Source organism: Arachis hypogaea, chromosome 12 (assembly GCF_003086295.3).
Source record: "Arachis hypogaea cultivar Tifrunner chromosome 12, arahy.Tifrunner.gnm2.J5K5, whole genome shotgun sequence".
Lineage (NCBI taxonomy): Eukaryota > Viridiplantae > Streptophyta > Magnoliopsida > Fabales > Fabaceae > Arachis > Arachis hypogaea.
This window is the reverse complement of record NC_092047.1, coordinates 76,032,675-76,056,813: the sequence shown is the minus strand read 5'-3', so window position 1 is coordinate 76,056,813 and position 24,139 is coordinate 76,032,675. Positions and strand designations below refer to the sequence as shown.

Sequence of the window (24,139 nt, the reverse complement as noted above, 5' to 3'; positions counted from 1 at the left end):
AATTTAATTTAATTTCAATTTTAATTTTCGAATTTTAAATTTAAATTTAAAATATTTTTATTTTATTTTGTTAAATTTTCAAATTCTTCTCTCATCTCTAATCTCCTTCTATTTATTTATTCATCCATTAACACTTCTATCCTCACCCCTGTGTTTGGATTCTCATCTTTTCCTTCTTCTATTCTTACCTTCTTCTACTCACATAAAGGAATCTCTATACTGTGACATAGAGGATTCCATATTTTCTTTTCTGCTTTCTTCTTCTTTTTCATATGAGCAGGAACAAGGATAAGAACATTCTTGTTGAAGCTGATCCTGAACCTGAAAGGACTCTGAAGAGGAAGCTAAGGGAAGCTAAAGCACAACTCTCTGGAGAAAATCTGACAGAAATTTTTGAAAAAGAAGAAGATATGGCCGAAAATAATAACAATACAAGGAGGATGCTTGGTGACTTCACTGCACCTAATTCTAATTTACATGGAAGAAGCATCTCAATCCCTGCCATTGGAGCAAACAATTTTGAGCTTAAACCTCAATTGGTTTCTCTGATGCAACAGAACTTCAAGTTTCATGGACTTCCATCTGAAGATCTTTTTTAGTTCTTGACTGAATTCTTGCAGATCTGTGATACTGTTAAAACCAATGGGGTTGATCCCGAGGTCTATAGGCTTATGCTTTTCCCGTTTGCTGTAAGAGACAGAGCTAGAGTATGGTTGGACTCTCAACCTAAAGATAGCCTGAACTCTTGGGATAAGCTGGTCACGGATTTCTTAGCCAAGTTCTTTCCTCCTCAAAAGTTTAGTAAGCTTAGAGTGGATGTTCAAACCTTCAGACAGAAAGAAGGTGAATCCCTCTATGAAGCTTGGGAGAGATATAAGCAACTGACTAAAAAATGTCCTTCTGACATGCTTTCAGAATGAACCATTCTGGATATATTCTATGATAGTCTATCTGAACTATCAAAGATGTCATTAGACCATTCTGCAGGTGGATCCATTCACCTAAAGAAAATGCCTGCAGAAGCTCAAGAACTCATTGACATGGTTGCTAATAACCAGTTCATGTACACTTTTGAGAGGAATCCTGTAAGTAATGAGACGCCTCAGAAGAAGGGAGTTCTTGAAATTGATACTCTGAATGCCATATTGGCTCAGAACAAAATATTGACTCAGCAAGTCAATATGATTTCTCAGAGTCTGAATGGAATGCAAGCTGCATCCAACAGTACTCAAGAGGCATCTTCTGAGGAAGAAGCTTATGATCCTGAGAACCCTGCAATAGCAGAGGTGAATTATATGGGTGAACCCTATGGAAACACCTATAATCCCTCATGGAGAAATCACCCAAATCTCTCATGGAAGGATCAACAAAAGCCTCAACAAGGCTTTAATAATGGTGGAAGAAACAGGTTTAGCAATAGCAAGCCTTTTCCATCATCCACTCAGCAAAAGACAGAGAATTCTGAGCAGACCCCATCTAGCTTGGCAAACATAGTCTCTGATCTATCTAAGGCCACTCTAAGTTTCATAAATGAAACAAGGTCCTCCATTAGAAATTTGGAAGCACAAGTGGGCCAGCTGAGTAAAAGGATCACTGAAACCCCTCCTAGTACTCTCCCAAGCAATACAGAAGAAAACTCAAAAGGAGAGTGCAAGGCCATTGAATTGATCATCATGGCCGAACCTACAAGGGAGGGAGAGGACGTGAACCCCAGTGAGGAAGACCTCTTGGGACGTCCAGAGATCAACAGGGAGTTTTCTTTTGAGGAACCAAAGGAATCTGAGGCTCATCTAGAGACCATAAAGATTCCATTAAACCTCTTTATGCCCTTCATGAGCTCTGATGAGTATTCTTCTTCTGAAGAGAATGAGGATGTTACTGAAGAGCAAGTTGCCAAGTACCTTGGTGCAATCATGAAGCTAAATGCCAAATTATTTGGTAATGAGACTTGGGAAGATGAACCTCCCTTGCTCATCAATGAACTGAGTGATCTGGATCAACTGACATTACCTCGAAGAAACAGGATCCTAGAATGTTCTTAATATCCTGTACCATAGGCACCATGACCTTTGGGAAGGCTCTATGTGACCTTGGATCAGGGATAAACCTCATGCCACTCTCTGTAATGGAGAAACTGAGAATCTTTGAGGTGCAAGCTGCCAGAATCTCATTAGAGATGGCAGACAACTCCAGAAAACAGGCTTATGGACAAGTAGAGGACGTGCTAGTAAAGGTTGAAGGCCTTTACATCCCTGCTGATTTCATAATCCTGGATACTGGGAAGGATGAGGATGAATCCATCATCCTTGGAAGACCCTTCCTAGCCACAGCAAGAGCTGTGATTGATGTGGACAGAGGAGAATTGATCCTTCAACTAAATGAGGACAACCTTGTGTTTAAAACTCAAGGATCTCCTTCTGTAACCATGGAGAGGAAACATGAAAAGCTTCTCTCACTGCAGAGTCAACCAAAGCCCCCACAGTCAAACTCTAAGTTTGGTGTTGGGAGGCCACAACTAAACTCTAAGTTTGCTATTGGGAGGTTCCAACAATGCTCTGAACATCTGTGAGGCTCCGTGAGAGCTCACTGTCAAGCTATTGACATTAAAGAAGCACTTGTTGGGAGGCAACCCAATATTATCTAATTATATTTATTTATTTTCTATTGTTATTTTCTGTTTTTCTTAGGTTGATGATCATGTGAAGTCACAAAAACTACTGAAAAATCAAAAACAAAATGAAAAATAGCAGAAGAAAATAGCACACCCTGTAAGAGAGCAGTCTGGCGTTTAAACGCCAGAAACAAGCATCTGTCTGGCATTTAACGCCAGAAACAGACACCAAGCTGGTGTTTAACGCCAGAAACAAGCATCTACCTGACGTTAAACGTCAGAACAGAGCATGGAAGTGGCATTTAACGCCAGAAACAGGCAGCAGTCTGGCGTTAAACGCCAGGATTGCATGTATAGGGCATTTTACACGTCTAAAGGGTACAGGGATAAAAAATCCTTGACACCTCAGGATCTGTGGACCCCACAGGATCCCCACCTAACCCTATTCTCTCCCCTTCACACCTTTTCATAATTCTCTTCCCCAAATGCCCTTCACGAATCACTTCAATTACTCTTTCCCATCACCCCCTCACCACTCACATCCATCTTCTCTTCCCCATAAATCCCACCTACCTTCAAATTCAAAATATTTTCCCTCCCAAACCCAACCCTAAATGGCCGAACTCTATACCCCTTCACACCTCTATATAAACCCCTCATTCCTTCTTCTATTTCACACAACACAACCCTCTCTTCTTCCACTTGGCCGAAACCTACTCTATCTCCATCTCCTCCATTTCTCTTCTTCTTCTACTCCTTTCTTTCTTCTTTTGCTCGGGGACGAGCAAAAATTTTAAGTTTGGTGTGGTAAAAGCATTGCTTTTTGTTTTTTCATAACCATTTATGGCACCTAAGGCCAGAGAAACCTCTAGAAAGAGGAAAGGGAAGGCAATTGCTTCTACCTCTGAGTCATGGGAGATGGAGATATTCATCTCAAAGGTCCATCAAGACCACTTCTATGAAGTTGTAGCCAAGAAGAAAGTGATCCCTGAGGTTCCTTTCAAGCTCAAAAGGAATGAGTATCCGGAGATCCGACTTGAGATTCAAAGAAGAGGTTGGGAAGTTCTCACCAACCCCATTCAACAAGTCGAGATCCTAATGGTTCAAGAGTTCTATGCAAACGCATGGATCACAAGGAACCATGATCAAAGTGTGAACCCAAATCCAAAGCATTGGCTTACTATGGTTCGGGGGAAATACTTAGATTTCAGTTCGGAAAATGTAAGGCTGGCGTTCAACTTGCCAATGATGGAAGAGAACGCACGCCCCTACACAAGAAGGGTCAACTTTGATCAAAGGTTGGACCAAGTCCTCATAGACATATGTGAGGAAGGAGCTCAATGGAAAATTGACTCAAGAGGCAAGCCGGTTTAACTAAGAAGGCATGACCTCAAACCAGTGGCTAGGGGATGGCTAGAGTTCATTCAACGCTCAATTATTCCTACTAGTAACCGGTCTGAAGTTACTATAGACCGGGCCATCATGATCTATAGTATCATGATTGGAGAAGAGGTGGAAGTTCATGAGATTATACCTCAAGAACTCTACAAGGTGGCTGACAAGTCCTCCACTTGGGCAAGGTTAGCCTTTCCTCACCTCATTTGCCACCTCTGCAATTTGGCTGGAATTAACATAGAGGGAGACATCCTCATTGAAGAGGACAAGCCCATCACTAAGAAAAGGATGGAGCAAATAAGAAATCATGGACCTCAACATGAAATTGGGTGAGAGGCTCTGCCAGGTCCACGTTCCAAGTTCACCGTGGTAAACGATGTCAACAGCGTGCAATATGGCCAAGAGTTCATGCTGAACTTGAGCCCACCAAATTCAACGTGGGAAAATCATCAAAAAAAATTTTATATATAGCCCACGTCGAACTTGGGCTGCACCAAGTTCAGCGTGGAAAGCAGATACCCAACCCAACGCATGAGTCACGGCGCCGAACATCAATCCCTTCAAGTTCGGCGCCAAATCCTTATTGTTCACCAATTCCACACACAATCTCCTATTTACATGACCAAATCCCCATACTATTTGCCCCCACATCAATCCCACCATACCCGTGATCCCTTCCCAGCATTACAATACACCCCCTTCCCTTCATCCCTTCCCCATACTATTTTTTTACGTATATAACCCCCTATATATATACATAAAAATAAAGAAAAAAATACCGTAAATAAATAATTAAATACATAAATAAATGAATAAATAAATAACTATATATATATATATATATATATATATATTTTAATTAGTTTTAACTTTTCTTTTTCTTTTATCATTTTCTTTTTTTTATTTTTGTTTTTCCTCTTCCGTGCACTTTTTATGTCTCTTACTGTTTTCAGATTTTCTTTGCTTGAGGACAAGCAAACTTTTAAGTTTGGTGTTGTCGCCTCACTTGTGACTTTTTTGTTTATTTCAATGGCACCAAAGGGAGATGAATCATCTTCACGGAGGAGCACAGTCTAAAGAATGAGACGGCCACTAGAATAACTGAGGTGGTTGAGTCCCTTTCGTTCTATATTTCCTTCCATTCTTTTATGTTAGGTTCCTGTTTTTTGCTTATTTTGTTTTTGCATGATCAGTTGTTATTTCAATTCCTAGGTTCTAGCTTAATTTACTGTTTATTTTGTTTTTTGATTTTTTTCCTTAAAGGGTGTCTCATGTATTGCTCACTGAGCTTGAATCAAAAGAAAAAGAAAAAGATGTAAAAGATAATACTCAATTTAGTCCCTGAACTTACACGCGAGTCTCAATTTAATCCCTGAGGTTTAAATTGCCTCTATTTAGTCCCCGAAGTTTATTAACATGCCTCATAATAGTCCCTGAGACCATTTTAGTATAAAAACATTAATAGAGCGTTGATGAGCGGATAATTTATACGCTTTTTGGCATTGTTTTTAGTATGTTTTTAGTAGGATCTAGTTACTTTTAGGGATGTTTTCATTAGTTTTTATGTTAAATTCACATTTCTGGACTTTACTATGAGTTTGTATGTTTTTCTGTGATTTCAGGTATTTTCTGGCTGAAATTGAGGGACTTGAGCAAAAATCTGATTCAGAGGTTGAAGAAGGACTGCTGATGCTGTTGGATTCTGACCTCCCTGCACTCAAAGTGAATTTTCTGGAGCTACAGAACTCGAAATGGCGCGCTTCCAATTGCGTTGGAAAGTAAACATCCAGGGCTTTCCAGCAATATATAATAGTCCATACTTTGGCCAAGAATTGATGACGTAAACTGGCGTTCAACGCCAGCCTTCTGCCCAAATCTGGCGTCCAGCGCCAGAAAAGGATCCAAAACCAGAGTTGAACGCCCAAACTGGCACAGAAATTGGCGTTCAACTCCACAAATGGCCTCTGCACGTGCAACACTCAGGCTCAGCCCAAACACACACCAAGTGGGCCCCGGAAGTGGATTTATGCATCAATTACTTACTCATGTAAACCCTAGTAGCTAGTTTATTATAAATAGGACCTTTTACTAATGTATTAGGCATCTTTTGATCATCTGATTATCTTTTGATCATCTTAGGATCTTAGGATCATCTTTGAACGCATTGTTCTTAGATCAAGGGGGCTGGCCATCTCGGCCATGCCTGGACCTTCACTTATGTATTTTCAACGGTAGAGTTTCTACACTCCATAGATTAAGGTGTGGAGCTCTGCTGTTCCTCAAAGATTAATGCAAAGTACTACTGTTTTCTATTCAATTCTTCTTATTTCGCTTCTAAGATATCCATTCGCACCCAAGAACGTGATGAAGGTGATGATTATGTGTGACGCTCATCATCCTTCTCCCTTATGAACGCGTGTCTGACAAACACTTCTGTTCTACATGAATTAAGCTAGAATGAATATCTCTTAGATATCCTAACCAGAATCTTCGTGGCGTAAGCTAGAATGATGGCGGCATTCAAGAGAATCCGGAAGGTCTAAACCTTGTCTGTGGTATTCTGAGTAGGATTCAATGATTGAATGACTGTGACGAGCTTCAAACTCGCGATTGTTGGGCGTTAGTGACAGACGCAAAAGGAGGGTGAATCCTATTCCTGCATGATCGAGAACCGACAGATGAATAGCCGTGCCGTGACAGGGTGCGTGAGCATATTATTCACTGAGAGGAGGGGATGTAGCCACTGACAACGGTGATGCCCTTGCATAAAGCCAGCCATGGAAAGGAGTAAGAATGATTGGATGAAGATAGCAGGAAAGCAGAGGTTCAGAGGAACGAAAAGCATCTCCATTCGCTTATCTGAAATTCCTACCAATGATTTGCATAAGTATCTCTATCCCTATTTTATTATATAATATTCGAAAACACCATTATCACTTTATATCTGCCTGACTGAGATTTACAAGGTGACCATAGCTTGCTCCATACCAACAATCTCCGTGGGATTCGACCCTTACTCACGTAAGGTATTACTTGGACGACCCAGTGCACTTGCTAGTTAGTTGTATCGAAGTTGTGACAATTATGAATTAAGATCAAAGCACCAAGCTTTGGAGCCATTACCAAGGATTGTTCGAGCCTGGACATCACAATTTCGTGCACCAAGTTTTTGGCGCCGTTGCCGGGGACTTAATTGTTCCTGTTTGGCGCCAAGAATCGTCTGAGATCCCAATCCCGGCAACAACACCAAGTTTTTGGCGCCGTTGCCGGGGATTGTTTGAGTTTTTGGCAAGCTTTTGGTCCGGTAACATCAGTGCCAGATTCCCTTTTGATCCGGCAACAGCACCAAGTTTTTGGCGCTGTTGCCGGGGATTGTTTGAGTTTGGACAACTGACGGTTCATCCTGTTGCTCAGATTAGGTAATTTTCTTTTTATTTTCTTTTCAAAAATCTTTCAAAAAAATTTTCAAAAATCTCTCATCTGTTTTCGAAATAAATAAAAATGTTTTCAAAAATAAATTATTCTATGGCTTCAGAATTTTTAAGAATGAATTCTAGTGTTTCATGAAGCATGTTGAAGCCTGGCTGGCTGTAAAGCCATGTCTAAATTCATTTGGACTGAGGCTTACAATTTGTTATCAAGAGCAAGCTAGTTGTTGCTAATCCACCTGCTACTGTTCCTGATCTACATGCTAAAGCTTGGCTGGCCATTGGCCATGTCTAGTGTTTTGGACTGGAGCTTTCATTGAAAGCTTGGCTGGCTAGTGAGCCATGTCTAATTCCTGGACTGAAGCTTTAGACTAAGAATGCAAGATTCCTGGAATTCATGTTAAAAATTTTGGAATCCTTATTTTTTTTCTTTTTCAATTAATTTTCGAAAAAAATACAAAAAAATTTAGAAAATCATAAAAATCAAAAATATTTTTCTGTTTCTTGTTTGAGTCTTGAGTCATATCATAAGTTTGGTGTCACTTGCATATGCATCTTGCATTTTTTCGAAAATATCATGCATTCATAGTGTTCTTCATGATCTTCAAGTTGTTCTTGGTAAGTCTTCTTGTTTGATCTTGATGTTTTCATGTTTTGTGTCTTTTCTTGTTTTCCATGTGCATTTTTCGTTTCTTAGAGTCTAAACATGAAAGATTTCTAAGTTTGGTGTCTTACATGTTTTCTTTGCATTAAAAATTTTTCAAAAATATGTTCTTGATGTTTATCTTGACATTCATAGTGTTCTTGGTGTTCATCTTGACATTCATAGCATTCTTGCATGCATTGATTGTTTTGATCTAAAAATTTTATGCATTGCATCTTTTTAAGTGTTTTTCTCTTGCATCATAAAAATTCAAAAAAATCAAAAAAATATCTTTCCCTTTTTCTCTCATCAAATTCGAAAATTGAGTTGACTTTTTCAAAAATTTTTAAAAATCAAGTTGTTTCTCATGAGTCAAATCAAATTTTCAATTTGAAAATCTTATCTTTTTCAAAATCTTTTTCAAAAATCAAATCTTTTTCAAAATTATTAGTTATTTTCGAAAATTTCAAAAAATATTTTTCAAAAATCTTTTTCTTATTTTTATACCAAATTTTCGAAAATAACATAATCAATTAATGTTTTGATTAAAAAATTTGAAGTTTGTTACTTGCTTGTTAAGAAAGATTCAAACTTTGAGTTCTAGAATCATATCTTGTGATTTCTTGTGAATCAAGTCATTAATTGAGATTTTAAAAATCAAATCCTTTTCAAAAAATAATTCCTACCATATCTTTTCAAAAATATCTTCTTATCTTATCTTTTTCAAAAATATCTTTTCAAAATATCTTTTCTAACTTCCTAACTTCTTATCTTTTCAAAATTTGTTTCAACTAACTAACTAACTTTTTGTTTGTTTCTTAACTTTTTCAAAACCACCTAACTAATTCTCTCTTTCTAATTTTCGAAAATATCTCCCCCTTTTTTCAAAAAATTTCTTTTTAATTAACTAATTATTTTTTTATTTTTGATTTCAAAAATTTTCGAAAAAAAATACTAAACATTTTTCAAAAACTATTTTCAAAAATCACTAACTCTTTTTCAAAATAATTTTCGAAAATTTTCCCTTCCCCCATCTTACTCTATTTATTCATTCATATCCTAACATCTCATCTCACCTCTCTTCCATCCTCACAGTTGTGTTTCTTCCATTATATTACATTCTTTGTCTCCCCCTCTTCTTCCACTCACCCAGGGATCCCTATACTGTGGTATAAAGGATCTCCATTATTATTATTACTTTTCTGTGCCTTCTTCTTTGTCATATGAGCAGGAGCAAGGATAAGAACATTCTTGTGGAAGCAGATCCAGAACCTGAAAGGACTCTGAAGAGAAAATTAAGAGAAGCTAAAATACAACAATCCAGAGATAACCTTTCAGAAATTTTCGAACAGGCAGAGGAGATGGCAGCCGAAAATAATAATAATGCAAGGAGGATGCTTGGTGACTTTACTGCACCTAATTCCAATTTACATGGAAGAAGCATCTCCATTCCTGCCATTGGAGCAAACAAATTTGAGCTGAAACCTCAATTAGTTTCTCTGATGCAGCAGAACTGCAAGTTTCATGGACTTCCATCTGAAGATCCTTTTCAGTTCTTAACTGAATTCTTGCAGATATGTGATACTGTTAAGACTAATGGAGTAGATCCTGAAGTCTACAGGCTCATGCTTTTCCCTTTTGCTGTAAGAGACAGAGCTAGATTATGGTTGGATTCTCAACCCAAAGACAGCCTGAACTCTTGGGATAAGCTGGTCACGACTTTCTTAGCCAAGTACTTTCCTCCTCAAAAGCTGAGCAAGCTTAGAGCTGATGTTCAAACCTTCAGACAGAAAGAAGGTGAATCCCTCTATGAAGCTTGGGAAAGATACAAACAGTTGACCAAAAAGTGTCCTTCTGACATGCTTTCAGAATGGACCATCCTGGATATATTCTATGATGGTTTATCTGAGCTATCAAAGATGTCACTGGACACTTCTGCAGGTGGATCCATTCACCTAAAGAAAACGCCTGCAGAAGCTCAAGAACTCATTGACATGGTTGCTAATAACCAGTTCATGTACACTTCTGAAAGGAATCCTGTGAGTAATGGGACGCCTATGAAGAAGGGAGTTCTTGAAGTTGATACTCTGAATGCCATATTGGCTCAGAATAAAATATTGACCCAGCAAGTCAATATGATTTCTCAGAGTCTGCATGGAATACAAGCTGCATCCAACAGTACTCAAGAGGCATCTTCTGAAGAAGAAGCTTATGATCCTGAGAACCCTGCAATAGCAGAGGTAAATTACTTAGGTGAACCTTATGGAAACACCTATAACTCAACATGGAGAAATCATCCAAATTTCTCATGGAAGGATCAAAAGCCCCAACAAGGCTTTAATAACGGTGGAAGAAACAGGTTTAGCAACAGCAAGCCTTTTCCATCATCAACTCAGCAACAGACAGAGAACTCTGAACAAAATGCTTCTAATTTAGCAAATCTAGTCTCTGATCTATCTAAGGCCACTGTAAGTTTCATGAATGAAACAAGGTCTTCCATTAGAAATTTGGAAGCACAAGTGGGCCAGCTGAGTAAAAGGATCACTGATATCCCTCCTAGTACTCTCCCAAGCAATACAGAAGAGAACCCAAAAGGAGAGTGCAAGGCCATTGACATAAGCGCCATGGCCGAACCTGCAAAGGAAGGAGAGGACGCAAATCTCAAGGAGGAAGACCTCCTGGGACGTCCAGTGGTCAATAAGGAGCTTCCCTCTGAGGAACCAAAGGACTCTGGGGTCCATCTAGAGACCATAGAGATCCCATTGAACCTCCTTATGCCCTTCATGAGCTCTGATGAGTATTCCTCTTCTGAAGAGAATGAGGATGTTACTGAAGAGCAAACTGCCAAGTTTCTTGGTGCAATCATGAAGCTAAATGCCAAATTATTTGGCATTGATACTTGGGAAGTTGAACCTCCCTTGTTCATCAATGAACTAAGTGATCTGGATCAACTGACATTGCCTCAGAAGAGACAGGATCCTGGAAAGTTCATAATACCCTGTACCATAGGCACCATGATCTTTAAGGCTCTGTGTGACCTTGGTTCAGGGATAAACCTCATGCCCCTCTCTGTAATAGAGAAACTGGGAATCTATGGGGTGCAAGCTGCTAAAATCTCACTGGAGATGGCAGACAGCTCAAGAAAACAGGCTTATGGACAAGTAGAAGATGTATTAGTAAAGGTTGAGGGCCTTTACATACCTACTGATTTCATAGTCCTGGATACTGGAAAGGAAGAGGATGAATCCATCATCCTAGGAAGACCTTTCCTGGCCACAGCAAGAGCTGTGATTGATGTTGACAGAGGTGAAATAGTCCTTCAATGGAATGAGAACTCCCTTTTGTTTAAAACTCAAGGATCTCCCTCTGCAACCATGGAGAGGAAGCAGGAAAAGCTTCTCTCAAAGCAGAGTCAACCAGAGCCCCCACAGTCAAACTCTAAGTTTGGTGTTGGAGAGTCTCAACAAAGCTCTGCACATCTGTGAGGCTCCATGAGAGCCCACTGTCAAGCTATTGACATTAAAGAAGCGCTTGTTGGGAGGCAACCCAATGTTTATCTAATTCTTATTTTTATTGTTTTTCATGTTTTCTTAGGTTCATGATCATGTGGAGTCACAAAATAAATATAAAAATTGAAAACGGAATCAAAAACAGCAGAAGAAAAATCACACCCTGGAGGAGCATCTGTCTGGCGTTCAGCGCCAGAACAGAGCATGGTTCTGGCATTGAACGCCCAAAATGGGCAGCTTCTGGGCGCTGAACGCCAGAACAGGCATGGTTCTGGCGTTCAACGCCAGAAATGGCACACAGATGGGCATTGAACGCCCAAAATGGCCACCAACCTGGCGTTGAACGCCCAGAGTTGGGTACAAGGGCATTCTTACATGCCTAATGGGTGCAGGGATGTAAATCCTTGAACACCTCAGGATCTGTGGACCCCACAGGATCCACTCAGGATCTGTGGACCCCACAGGATCCACTCAGGATCCCCAACTACCTCCACTCACTTCTTCTCACCACTCTCTTTCACACAACCCCATAAACACTCTTCCCTAAAAACCCCTCACCAATCACCTCAATCTCTCTTCCCCACTAAACCTTCACCACTCACATCCATCCACTCTTCCCAATAAACCTACCTCATAAACTCCACCTACCTTCAAAATTCAAAACCAATTTCCCACCCAAACCCACCCATATGGCCGAAACAATACCCCACCTCCCTACCCTATATAAAGCCCTCCATTCTTCTTCAAATTCACACAACACACCCCTCTACACTCCTCTTGGCCGAAACCACATTTCCCTCTCCCTCTCCATATTTCTTCTTCTTCTTCTTCTATTCTTTTGATTATTGCTCGAGGGCGAGCAATATTCTAAGTTTGGTGTGGTAAAAGCATAGCTTTTTTGTTTTTCCATTACCATTGATGGCATCTAAGACCGGAGAATCCTCTAGAAGAGGGAAAGGGAAGACAAAAGCTTCCACATCCGAGTCATGGGAGATGGAAAGGTTCATCTCCAAAGCCCATCAAGACCACTTCTATGATGTTGTGGCCAAGAAAAAGGTGATCCCTGAGGTCCCTTTTAAACTCAAAAGAAATGAGTATCCGGAGATCCGACATGAAATTCAAAGAAGAGGTTGGGAAGTTCTAACAAATCCCATCCAACAAGTCGGCATCCTAATGGTTCAAGAGTTCTATGCCAATGCATGGATCACCAAGAACCATGATCAAAGTAAGAACCCGGATCCAAAGAACTATGTTACAATGGTTCGGGGGAAATACTTAGATTTTAGTCCGGAGAATGTGAGGTTGGCGTTCAACTTGCCATACATGGAAGAGAACGCACGCCCCTACACAAGGAGAGTCAACTTTGATCAAAGGTTAGACCAAGTCCTTATGGACATATGTGTAGAAGGAGCTCAATGGAAGATTGACTCCAAAGGCAAGCCGGTTCAACTAAGAAGATTGGACCTCAAGCCTGTAGCTAGAGGATGGTTGGAGTTTATTCAATGCTCAATCATTCTCACTAGCAACCGGTCTGAAGTTACTATAGACCGGGCCATCATGATCCATAGCATCATGATTGGAGAAGAGGTGGAAGTTCATGAGATTATGCCTCAAGAACTCTACAAGGTGGCTGACAAGTCCTCCACCATGGCAAGGTTAGCCTTTCCTCACCTCATTTGCCACCTATGCAATTCAGCTGGGATTGACATAGAGGGAGATATCCTCATTAAAGAGGAAAAGCCCATCACTAAGAAAAAGATGGAGAGAGCAAGAGAGCCCAGTCATGGAGCTCAAGAGGCGCAAGAAGCTCATCACCATGAGATTCCGGAAATGCCTCAAATGCACTTTCCTCCACAAAACTATTGGGAGCACATCAACACCTCCCTAGAAGAATTGAGTTCCAATATGGGACAACTAAGGGTGGAACATCAAGAGCACTCCATCATGCTTCATGAAATAAGAGAAGATCAAAAAGCAATGAAGGAGGAGCAACAAAGACAAGGAAGAGACATAGAAGAGCTCAAGGACATCATTGGTTCCTCAAGAAGGAAACGCCACCATCACTAAGGTGGATTCATTCCTTGTTCTTCTTTCTTCTGTTTTTCGTTTTCTATGTTATGTGCTTATCTATGTTTGTGTCTTCATTACATGATCATTAGTAGTAGTAACTATGTCTTAAAGTTATGAATGTCCTATGAATCCATCACCTCTCTTAAATGAAAAAAAATGTTTTAATTCAAAAGAATAAGAAGTACATGAGTTTCGAATTTATCCTTGAACTTAGTTTAATTATATTGATGTGGTGACAATGCTTCTTGTTTTCTGAATGTATGCTTGAACAGTGCATATGTCTTTTGAAGTTGTTGTTTAAGAATGTTAAATATGTTGACTCTTGAAAGAATGATGACTAGGAGACATGTTATTTGATAATCTGAAAAATCATAAAAATGATTCTTGAAGCAAGAAAAAGCAGCAAAGAACAAAGCTTGCAGAAAAAAAAAAAAGAAAAAAAAAGGGGGCGAAAAAAAAAATAGAAAAAAAAATAGAAAGAAAAAGAAAACGCAAGCAGAAAAAGCCAATAACCCTTAAAACCAAAAGGCAAGGGAAATAAAAAGGATCCCAAGGCTTTGAGCATCAGTGGATAGGAGGGCCTAAAGGAATAAAATCCTGGTCTAAGCGGCTAAACCAAGCTGTCCCTAACCATGTGCTTGTGGCGTGTAGGTGTCAAGTGAAAACTTGAGACTGAGCGGTTAAAGTCAAGGTCCAAAGCAAAAACAAAGAGTGTGCTTAAGAACCCTGGACACCTCTAATTGGGGACTTTAGCAAAGCTGAGTCACAATCTGAAAAGGTTCACCCAATTATGTGTCTGTGGCATTTATGTATCCGGTGGTAATACTGGAAAACAAAGTGCTTAGGGCCACGGCCAAGACTCATAAAGAAGCTGTGTTCAAGAATTATCATACTGAACTAGGAGAGTCAATAACACTATTCGAAATCTGAAGTTCCTATAGATGCCAATCATTCTGAACCTCAATGGATAAAGTGAGATGCCAAAACTATTCAAGAGGCAAAAAGCTATAAGTCCCGCTCATATGATTGAAGCTCTGTTTCATTGATAGTTTGGAATTTGTAGTATATTCTCTTCTTTTTATCCTATTTGATTTTCAATTGCTTGGGGACAAGCAACAATTTAAGTTTGGTGTTGTGATGAGCGGATAATTTATACGCTTTTTGGCATTGTTTTTAGTATGTTTTTAGTAGGATCTAGTTACTTTTAGGGATGTTTTCATTAGTTTTTATGTTAAATTCACATTTCTGGACTTTACTATGAGTTTGTGTGTTTTTCTGTGATTTCAGGTATTTTCTGGCTGAAATTGAGGGACTTGAGCAAAAATCTGATTCAGAGGTTGAAGAAGGACTGCTGATGCTGTTGGATTCTGACCTCCCTGCACTCAAAGTAAATTTTCTGGAGCTACAGAACTCGAAATGGCGCGCTTCCAATTGCGTTGGAAAGTAGACATCCAGGGCTTTCCAGAAATATATAATAGTCCATACTTTGGCCAAGAATTGATGACGTAAACTGGCGTTCAACGCCAGCCTTCTGCCCAAATCTGGCGTCCAGCGCCAGAAAAGGATCCAAAACCAGAGTTGAACGCCCAAACTGGCACAGAAACTGGCGTTCAACTCCACAAATGGCCTCTGCACGTGCAACACTCAGGCTCAGCCCAAACACACACCAAGTGGGCCCCGGAAGTGGATTTATGCATCAATTACTTACTCATGTAAACCCTAGTAGCTAGTTTATTATAAATAGGACCTTTTACTAATGTATTAGGCATCTTTTGATCATCTGATTATCTTTTGATCATCTTAGGATCTTAGGATCATCTTTGAACGCATTGTTCTTAGATCAAGGGGGCTGGCCATCTCGGCCATGCCTGGACCTTCACTTATGTATTTTCAACGGTAGAGTTTCTACACTCCATAGATTAAGGTGTGGAGCTCTGCTGTTCCTCAAAGATTAATGCAAAGTACTACTGTTTTCTATTCAGTTCTTCTTATTTCGCTTCTAAGATATCCATTCGCACCCAAGAACGTGATGAAGGTGATGATTATGTGTGACGCTCATCATCCTTCTCCCTTATGAACGCGTGTCTGACAAACACTTCTGTTCTACATGAATTAAGCTAGAATGAATATCTCTTAGATATCCTAACCAGAATCTTCGTGGCGTAAGCTAGAATGATGGCGGCATTCAAGAGAATCCGGAAGGTCTAAACCTTGTCTGTGGTATTCTGAGTAGGATTCAATGATTGAATGACTGTGACGAGCTTCAAACTCGCGATTGTTGGGCGTTAGTGACAGACGCAAAAGGAGGGTGAATCCTATTCCAGCATGATCGAGAACCGACAGATGAATAGCCGTGCCGTGACAGGGTGCGTGAGCATATTATTCACTGAGAGGAGGGGATGTAGCCACTGACAACGGTGATGCCCTTGCATAAAGCCAGCCATGGAAAGGAGTAAGAATGATTGGATGAAGATAGCAGGAAAGCAGAGGTTCAGAGGAACGAAAAGCATCTCCATTCGCTTATCTGAAATTCCTACCAATGATTTGCATAAGTATCTCTATCCCTATTTAATTATATAATATTCGAAAACACCATTATCACTTTATATCTGCCTGACTGAGATTTACAAGGTGACCATAGCTTGCTCCATACCAACAATCTCCGTGGGATTCGACCCTTACTCACGTAAGGTATTACTTGGACGACCCAGTGCACTTGCTGGTTAGTTGTATCGAAGTTGTGACAATTATGAATTAAGATCAAAGCACCATGCTTTGGAGCCATTACCAGGGATTGTTCGAGCCTGGACATCACAATTTCGTGTACCAAGCGTTGTTGTAGACTATCACATGTCACGTTAAAACTTGTAAAATGATGCAGTTTTGGTTTTGACATTTAAATAGCTTAAAAACAACATCGTATTACTTATTTTGTTAGGTAAAATTTTAATAAACACCATTTAGGATGTTGTTTTTAGGTTATTTGAGTGCCAAAACCAAAACGACATCATTTTACAAAGTTTAGTTTGGCATCCGGCTGTCACGATAGTGTTCCGTTAACGTTTGTACGTTGAAAATTATTTCAAGGACTAACATGAGTTATGTTTACAAAGTTTGGGGACTAAATAGAGGCAATTGAAACTTCAAGGACTAAATTGAGACCCGCGTATAAGTTCAGGGACCAAATTGAGTATTATCTCAAGATGTAATGCATGAAAAATTGAGTTTATACTTAAGATTAGTCTTGTTTACTTAAATGTGGTGGTATTAATTGTGATTATGAATGAATGACATGAATAGTGCATATTCGAATTTGAATCAAGGGATGTTGATGTATAAGGAACAAGAATTTAGAGAACTATTATGACTTCTCTGAAATTAGTGAAAGCTTAATCCTTGAAGCAAAAGAAACAACAAAAGAAAAATTAAAACAAGGTCCAAGGCTCTGAGCATCAATGACTAAGGAGGTCAGACATGATTAAAAGCTCAAAAGAGTTGTTTCCCTAGTCATATGCTTGTGGTGTTCTTGTGTCAAGTAATCCTTGAGACAGAACATTTATAGTCGAGACCAAATGCATTTAGCAGAGTATACCAATGGCTTTGAGCACCACTGTCTGGGAGTAACTGAAAGAAAAATCAGAACTCAAAGAGAGTTCCCCAGTTAAGTGCTTGTGGTGTTCTTGTGTCAATTAACCCTTGAGACAAAACATTTAAAGTCATGGCTAGACTCAAGGTGCAAAGAACCAATTCAAGAAGTAAAAGATATATGCTGTGTTCAAGGATTAAAATGAATAATAAAGATCAGAAAATTCATAATATAATTTGGATTCTAATTTCGAATGACAGTGACAGTCCTCTGATTCAAAGAAAAGTGAGATGCCAAAACTGTTCAGAATTACAACAGATAAACCCCACTTTAAGGAGAGACATGAGCATAACTGAACTCTCACCTCTCATGCAAATTCACATCTTAATCATGTACTAATTTTGGTTGCTTGAGGACAAGCAACAATTCAAGTTTGGTGTTGTGATGCGTGAGTATCATTTCTATCTTTTCCTAGTAAAGTTGCATTCAAATTACTAAGTTTAATCAATATTTAATTACTTTTAGCCACTATGAATGCTACTTTAAGTTGTTTGCAATTTCTGTTTATTTCAGGTAGCATTCGGATGGATTTGACGGAGTTTTGTAGCAGAAAGGGAAGAAAGCGAATGATGCTATCGACTCCGATCTCCTTGCACTCAAACAGAAATAACTTGAGCTACAAAGGTCCAATTGACGTGATTCTAGTGGCATTGGAAAGCTAACTTCTAGGGCTTTCCAATGATGTATAATAGTGCATACTTCTTCTCCATCAAACTCTGCCTCCTCCACACCAAGTTCAGCATGGACTTGAAAACTCCAAAGGAAAACGCGCATTAACCCACGTTGAACTTGCCAAAAGCAAGGGAAGACCTTTTATATACCCATGTAGCTACTATATACCCATGTTGTAGTGCCCTATTTGACACCTTAGCGGGTAAAGCTTTTGACTCTTATAAAAAGAGTAGAGAGTGTGTCCATCAAGAAGAATCGAGACAAGCTCGACTGAAACAGGGGATTAAAGGTCGAGAGGTCATGGCTGCTCTTGTTAAACAGCACATGCGCATGATGGTAACAGTCGACCAATTACTCCAGGGGTTATCGAGTCGAACTAGGGTTCCCCCATCCAATGTATCGAATAACAATTGGGTACAAAACAATGCTCCAAGCTACTCAAGGAAATATAATTTCAGTATTCCTAGAGGTGGTTTTGGAAATCGGGCTGAAACCCAAAAAAGTGGAGGTTCTAGACAAGAAGCAAGCAAAAGGGGTAATGGTCGAGGCAGGTATCAATGCGGTTTACTTGAAAGAACCCCCTTTATTCCAAGGGATGTGGCACAAACACAAAATGTTTGTGCCAATATACAGGAGCCATATCCAGAGTTGGCTAAAGGAAGTAAATCACCTCAAAAGAAAGAACAGGAAAGAGATAAGGTGTTCGAAGAATCGAAGGCGAAGGAGATATTGCCAGTCAAGTCGGCCCCCAAGGGGAAAAAAGAGGAAGAGACGTTGACTGAAACCTTTGATTCTGATTTTGAGGATGATCTAAATGTAATATTTGGAGAAACTGGTTTTGGATATGTTGCTACAGTCTCCATCCTTCCGTTTGACTTTCAGGTAATCCTGAGGGACCTTGGAGTTATCTTAAAGAAGATTATGATGATATAATCCCAGGAGATGAGTATCAATTTGATGAAAATGGCATCATTAAGGAAGGTTTATTTGAAAGGCCAGATGAGATCACTAAAGGTCATCTTTGACCTTTGCACATTAAGGCAAAAGTTGAAGGATTGATGATTAATCGCATTTTGGTCGATGGTGGGGCGGAAATTAATTTGTTACCTAAAAATATGCTCTCATTATTCCAAAAAACAGTCAAAGATTTGATTAAAACAAATTTAGTTGTCATTGGATTTAACGGTAAGTCAACAACTGCCCTGGGAATGATTCCACTTAAGGTCAAAGTTGGGAGTGTAACACCCCGTTAGCCTAAGCCTTACCTCGCGCCGTAAAGCGAAGAATAACAAGGTGTCATGACAGTTCTAAGGCTCATATAATATTTTATATATATATGTAGAGAGAGAGAGAGAGAGAGAGAGAGAGAGAGAGATAGTAATATGTTGAGCGGATATTTTATACGCTTTATGGCATCATTTTCATATAGTTTTTACCATGTTTTGTTTAATTTTTATTAAGTTTTCATAGGTTTTAGTGTTAAATTCACATTTTTGGATTCTACTTTGAGTTTGTGTGTTTTTATGCAATTTTAGGTATTTTCTGGCTGAAATTGAGGAGTTGGAGCAAAAGTCTGATTCAGAGACAGAGAAAGCACTGCAGATGCTATTCGGATCTGACCTCTTTGCTCTCGGAAGAGCTTTTCTGGAGCTATAGAAGTCCAAATGGAGCATTCTGAATGACTATAGAAAGCTGACTTCCAGAGCTTTCCAGCAATATATAATACTTCCATACTTTGCTTCAGATTAGAAGACCCAAAACTGGCGTCCAACGCCAGTTTCCTGCCCTATTCCAGGCGTCCAGTGCCCAAAGGAGGAGACCAGCATCCAAATGCCCAAAGAGGATCCCCTAGCCAGCGTTCAACATCCTAGAGGCCTCCTAGCACGTGGATTCCAATGAAGCTCAGCCCAAACACTCATCAAGTGGGCTCCAGAAGTGGATTTTAGCACTAAAAAGACTGTTTTACCCTTACTAGTCATTAGTTTAGTATTTAAAGGAGAAGATCAACCTTGTTTAGGATCTTCTTCCAGACCTCTATGCCATATTTTTGTTTATCATCATGTTTTCTATCAGTATGAGTTTCTAAACCTCCTAGGTTGAAGGGAGGAGCCCTGCTGAGTTCTATGAATTAATAAAAGTATTACTGTTTCTCTTCAATCCGTGTTTAAGATGTATATTCGTTCTTCAACTTGATGAATGGGATGATCTGTGACAATCATCTTCGTTCATCATACTAAGACCGCGTGCCTGACAACCACCCGTGTTCTTCTTGGGTTCGTGTGAATACGTGACTGGAAAGCATCGAACCGCCAGCTTGATTATACATCTCTTAGACGGCTAATCCATGATTTCGTTGGGGACTTCTCAAGACACTAGTTCAATCGAGGTCTGGGGAGATTAGGGTCTCTGTGGTATAGGCTAGAACCCAAAGGCGCAGAATTCTCTGATCCGGAAGATTCAACCTTGTCTGCGGCGTTTTGAGTAGGATCATTAAGGAGAATGGACTGCAGGAGCTTCACCCTCAATCAGAATGGATCCACACTAACACTGGGGTTCAGATCTAGAGAAGATTGGCGACCGCGGCCATACGGCGTTGATCACATACAACCTAGCATAGAAGAAATCATACACAATTGAAGAAGACAGTAATACCAGAGTTAATTCAGAAGGACAAAGCATCTCCAAGCCTTAACCATCTTCTTATTATTGGTTACATTCAAATTTACAAAGTATTTTATACACTTTTATTCCTTTTATGCTTTTAACCAAATTCAAACCAACAACTCTTTTATCCGCCTGACTAAGATCTGCAAGATAACCATAGCTTGCTTCAAACCACAATCCTCATGAGATCAACCCTGACTCGCTCAGGTATTACTTGGACGACCCAGTGCACTTGCTAGTTCAGCTTACAGAAGCGTGGGGATTCGTGCACCAAGTTTTTGGCGCCGTTGCCGGGGATTGTTTGAGTTTGAACAACTGACGGATTATCTTGTTCCCTAGATCAGGTATTGTCTTTAACTTTGTTAGAGTCTTTTATTTTATTTTGATTTTCTGCTTCTTTATTTTCGAAAAAATTAAAAACTTTTTCAAATTTTTTTTTCTTTTCTTTGTTTAATCTTTGTTTTTGGTTTGAGTCTTGTATTTTTGTTCTTGTTGAAGTTTTCGAAATTTTTGAGTTTTTCTTTCTAAAAATTTTCAAAAAATAGTTTCTTTGTTAAATCTTGTGTCAATCTTTAAGTTTGGTGTCTTCTTATGTGTTTTCTTTAATTTTTCGAAACTTTTGTGTATAGTTTTCAAAAATCTTAAGTTTGGTGTCTTTTGTATGTTCTTGTGTTCTTTGAATCTTTTGAGTTTTGTTCTTGGTGTTCTTCTTGATCTTCAAAGTGTTTTTGTCTTTCTTTTTGTTTTGATCTTAAAAATTTTAAGTTTGGTGTCTTTTACTTGTTTGTCTTCAAGTTTTCGAAAACTTAGGGTCCTAGATCTAAAAATGTTAAGTTTTGTGTCTTTTACTTGTTTTTCTCTTTCTTCATTAAATTCAAAAATAAAAAAATTAAAATATCTTCTCTTATCTTTTAATTAATTTTTCGAAAACTTTAATTAAAAATTCAGATTTTAATTTTAAATTTTATCTTATTTTATCTTAGTTTTCAATTTTAAAATCAAATCCTTTCAAAAATCTTATCTTTTTCAAAATCTTATCTTATCTTTTTATCTTTCTTTAAAATTCAAAAATTTAAAATTCAAAATTAAAAAATGTTATCTTATCTTATTTCAAATTCAAATTTTAAAATTCAATTTTCAAAATTTAAATTTCAAATTTTAAATTTCAAAATTAAACCTTTTCAAAATTCAAATCTTTTTCAAATCTTTATCTTATCTTGTTGACTTTTTCAAAATTCAAAATTTAAAACTTGATTTTCAAATTTCAATTTCAAATCTTTTCTAATCTTCTATCTTATCTTGTTTTCAAATCTTTTCTTAATTAATTACTTTTCTTCTCTCTCTTCTTTTTCAAAACTTTCTAACTAATTCTTCTCTCTCATAATTTTCAAAAATTCCCTTTTATTTCTCTCTCTTCTTTTTCGAAAATTCATTAACTAATTTTCAATTCTTTTTAATTAATTAACCTTAATTTTCAAAAATAATAAATAAATAAAACAAAAACAAAAAAAATTAATTCTTGTTTATCTCTTCTATTTCTAATTCTTCTCCTCTCTACTTCTATTTATTCGAACTCTTCTTATACATCTTCTATCTTCATTCTTCTTCCTCTTCTTTCTTCACATCTCACAAGGAGCTCTCTGTTCTTGAATATAGAGCTCCCATTCTCTTCTGCCCTTGCTTTCTTCTTTTCTTGTTTATGTCCAGGAACAGGGATAAAGAACCTCTCTTTAATCTTGATCCTGAACCTGAAAAAACTTTAAGGAGGAGCTTACAACAAATTAAAGCACAACACTCCGAAAGAAACTTTTCAGAAAATTTTGAACAAGAAATTGAAGACATGGCTGAACGTAAAGGAGAAGTAAGAAAGGTTCTTGGTGACTTCACCATGCCTACTGGTGCACGAAATTGTGATCATCAACAATGGCGCCAAAGGACTTGGAGCTCTTAAACGTGAATCACACTTTGTCACAATTTTGCACAACTAACCAGCAAGTGCACTGGGTCGTCCAAGTAATACCTTACGTGAGTAAGGGTCGATCCCACGGAGATTGTCGGCTTGAAGCAAGCTGTGGTCATCTTGTAAATCTCAGTCAGGCGGATTCAAATGGTTATGGAGTTTAAGGTGATGAAAATAAACATAAAATAAAGATAGAGATACTTATGTAATTCATTGGTGGATTTCAGATAAGCGTATGAAGATGCTTTGTTCCCCTTGAACCTCTGCTTTCCTATTGCCTTTTTCCAATCATTAATACTCCTTTCCATGGCAAGCTTTATGTTGGGCATCATCGTTGCCAATGGCTACATCCCGTCCTCTCAGTGAAAATGGTCCTGATGCTCTGTCACAACATCGGCTAATCAGCTGTCGGTTCTCGATCATGTCGGAATAGGATCCATTGATCCTTTTGCGTCTGTCACACGCCCCACAATCGCGAGTTTGAAGCTCGTCACAGTCATCCCTTCCCAGATCCTACTCGGAATACACAGACAAGGTTTAGACTTTCCGGATCTCAGGAATGGCCGCCAATAATTCTAGCCTATACCACGAAGGTTCCAATCCTAGATTAGAAACCCAAGAGATACGCATTCAAGCCATTGCTAGTAGAACAGAGGTGGTTGTCAGGCACATGTTCATAGGTGAGAATGATGATGAGTGTCACGGATCATCATATTCATCAAGTTGAAGAACGAATGAATATCTTGGAGAAGAAATAGACTTGAGTTGAATAGAAAAACAATAGTACTTTGTATTAATTCATGAAGAACAGCAGAGCTCCACACCTTAATCTATGGTGTGTAAAAACTCCACCGTTGAAAATACATAAGAACAAATAGTGTAAGCATGGCCGAATGGCCAGCCTCAAAGGTCTAAGGACTAAACGTCCCCAGATGTAAATACAATAGCAAAGGGTCCTATTTATAGAAAACTAGTAGCCTAGGGTTACAGAAATGAGTAATTAATGCAGAAATCTTCTTCCGAGCCCACTTGGTGTGTGCTTGGGCTGAGAATTGAAGCTTTCATGTGTAGAGACTTTTCTTGGAGTTAAATGCCAGCTTTTGTGCCAGTTTGGGTGTTTAACTCCAGCTTTTGTGCCAGTTCTGGAGTTAAACGCCAGAATTCTTGAGCTGACTTGGAACGCCTATTTGGGCCATCAAATCTCGGGCAAAGTATGGACTATTATATATTGCTGGAAAGCCAAGATGTCTACTTTCCAACGCAATTGAAAGCGCGCAAATTGGGCTTCTGTAGCTCCAGAAAATCCACTTTGAGTGCAGGGAGGTCAGAATCCAACAGCATCTGCAGTCCTTTTTCAGCCTCTGAATCAGATTTTTGCTCAGGTCCCTCAATTTCAGCCAGAAAATACTTGAAATCACAAAAAAACACACAAACTCATAGTAAATCCCAGAAGAGTGATTTTTATTTAAAAACTAATAAAAATATAATAAAAACTAATTAAAATATACTAAAAACATACTAAAAATAATGCCAAAAAGCGT

At 38.8% G+C, this 24,139-nt stretch overlaps 2 non-coding genes across 2 annotated transcripts; both read right to left on the bottom strand.

Moving 5' to 3' along the window:
- Positions 1–803: 803 nt before the first annotated feature.
- Positions 804–911, bottom strand: LOC112730818 (small nucleolar RNA R71). The gene has a single exon (XR_003166626.1). It is a non-coding gene; the product is annotated as a small nucleolar RNA R71 (small nucleolar RNA).
- Positions 912–9,834: 8,923 nt separating this feature from the next.
- On the bottom strand, positions 9,835–9,942 carry LOC112730967 (small nucleolar RNA R71). The gene has a single exon (XR_003166765.1). It is a non-coding gene; the product is annotated as a small nucleolar RNA R71 (small nucleolar RNA).
- Between the last annotated feature and the right edge of the window lie 14,197 nt (positions 9,943–24,139).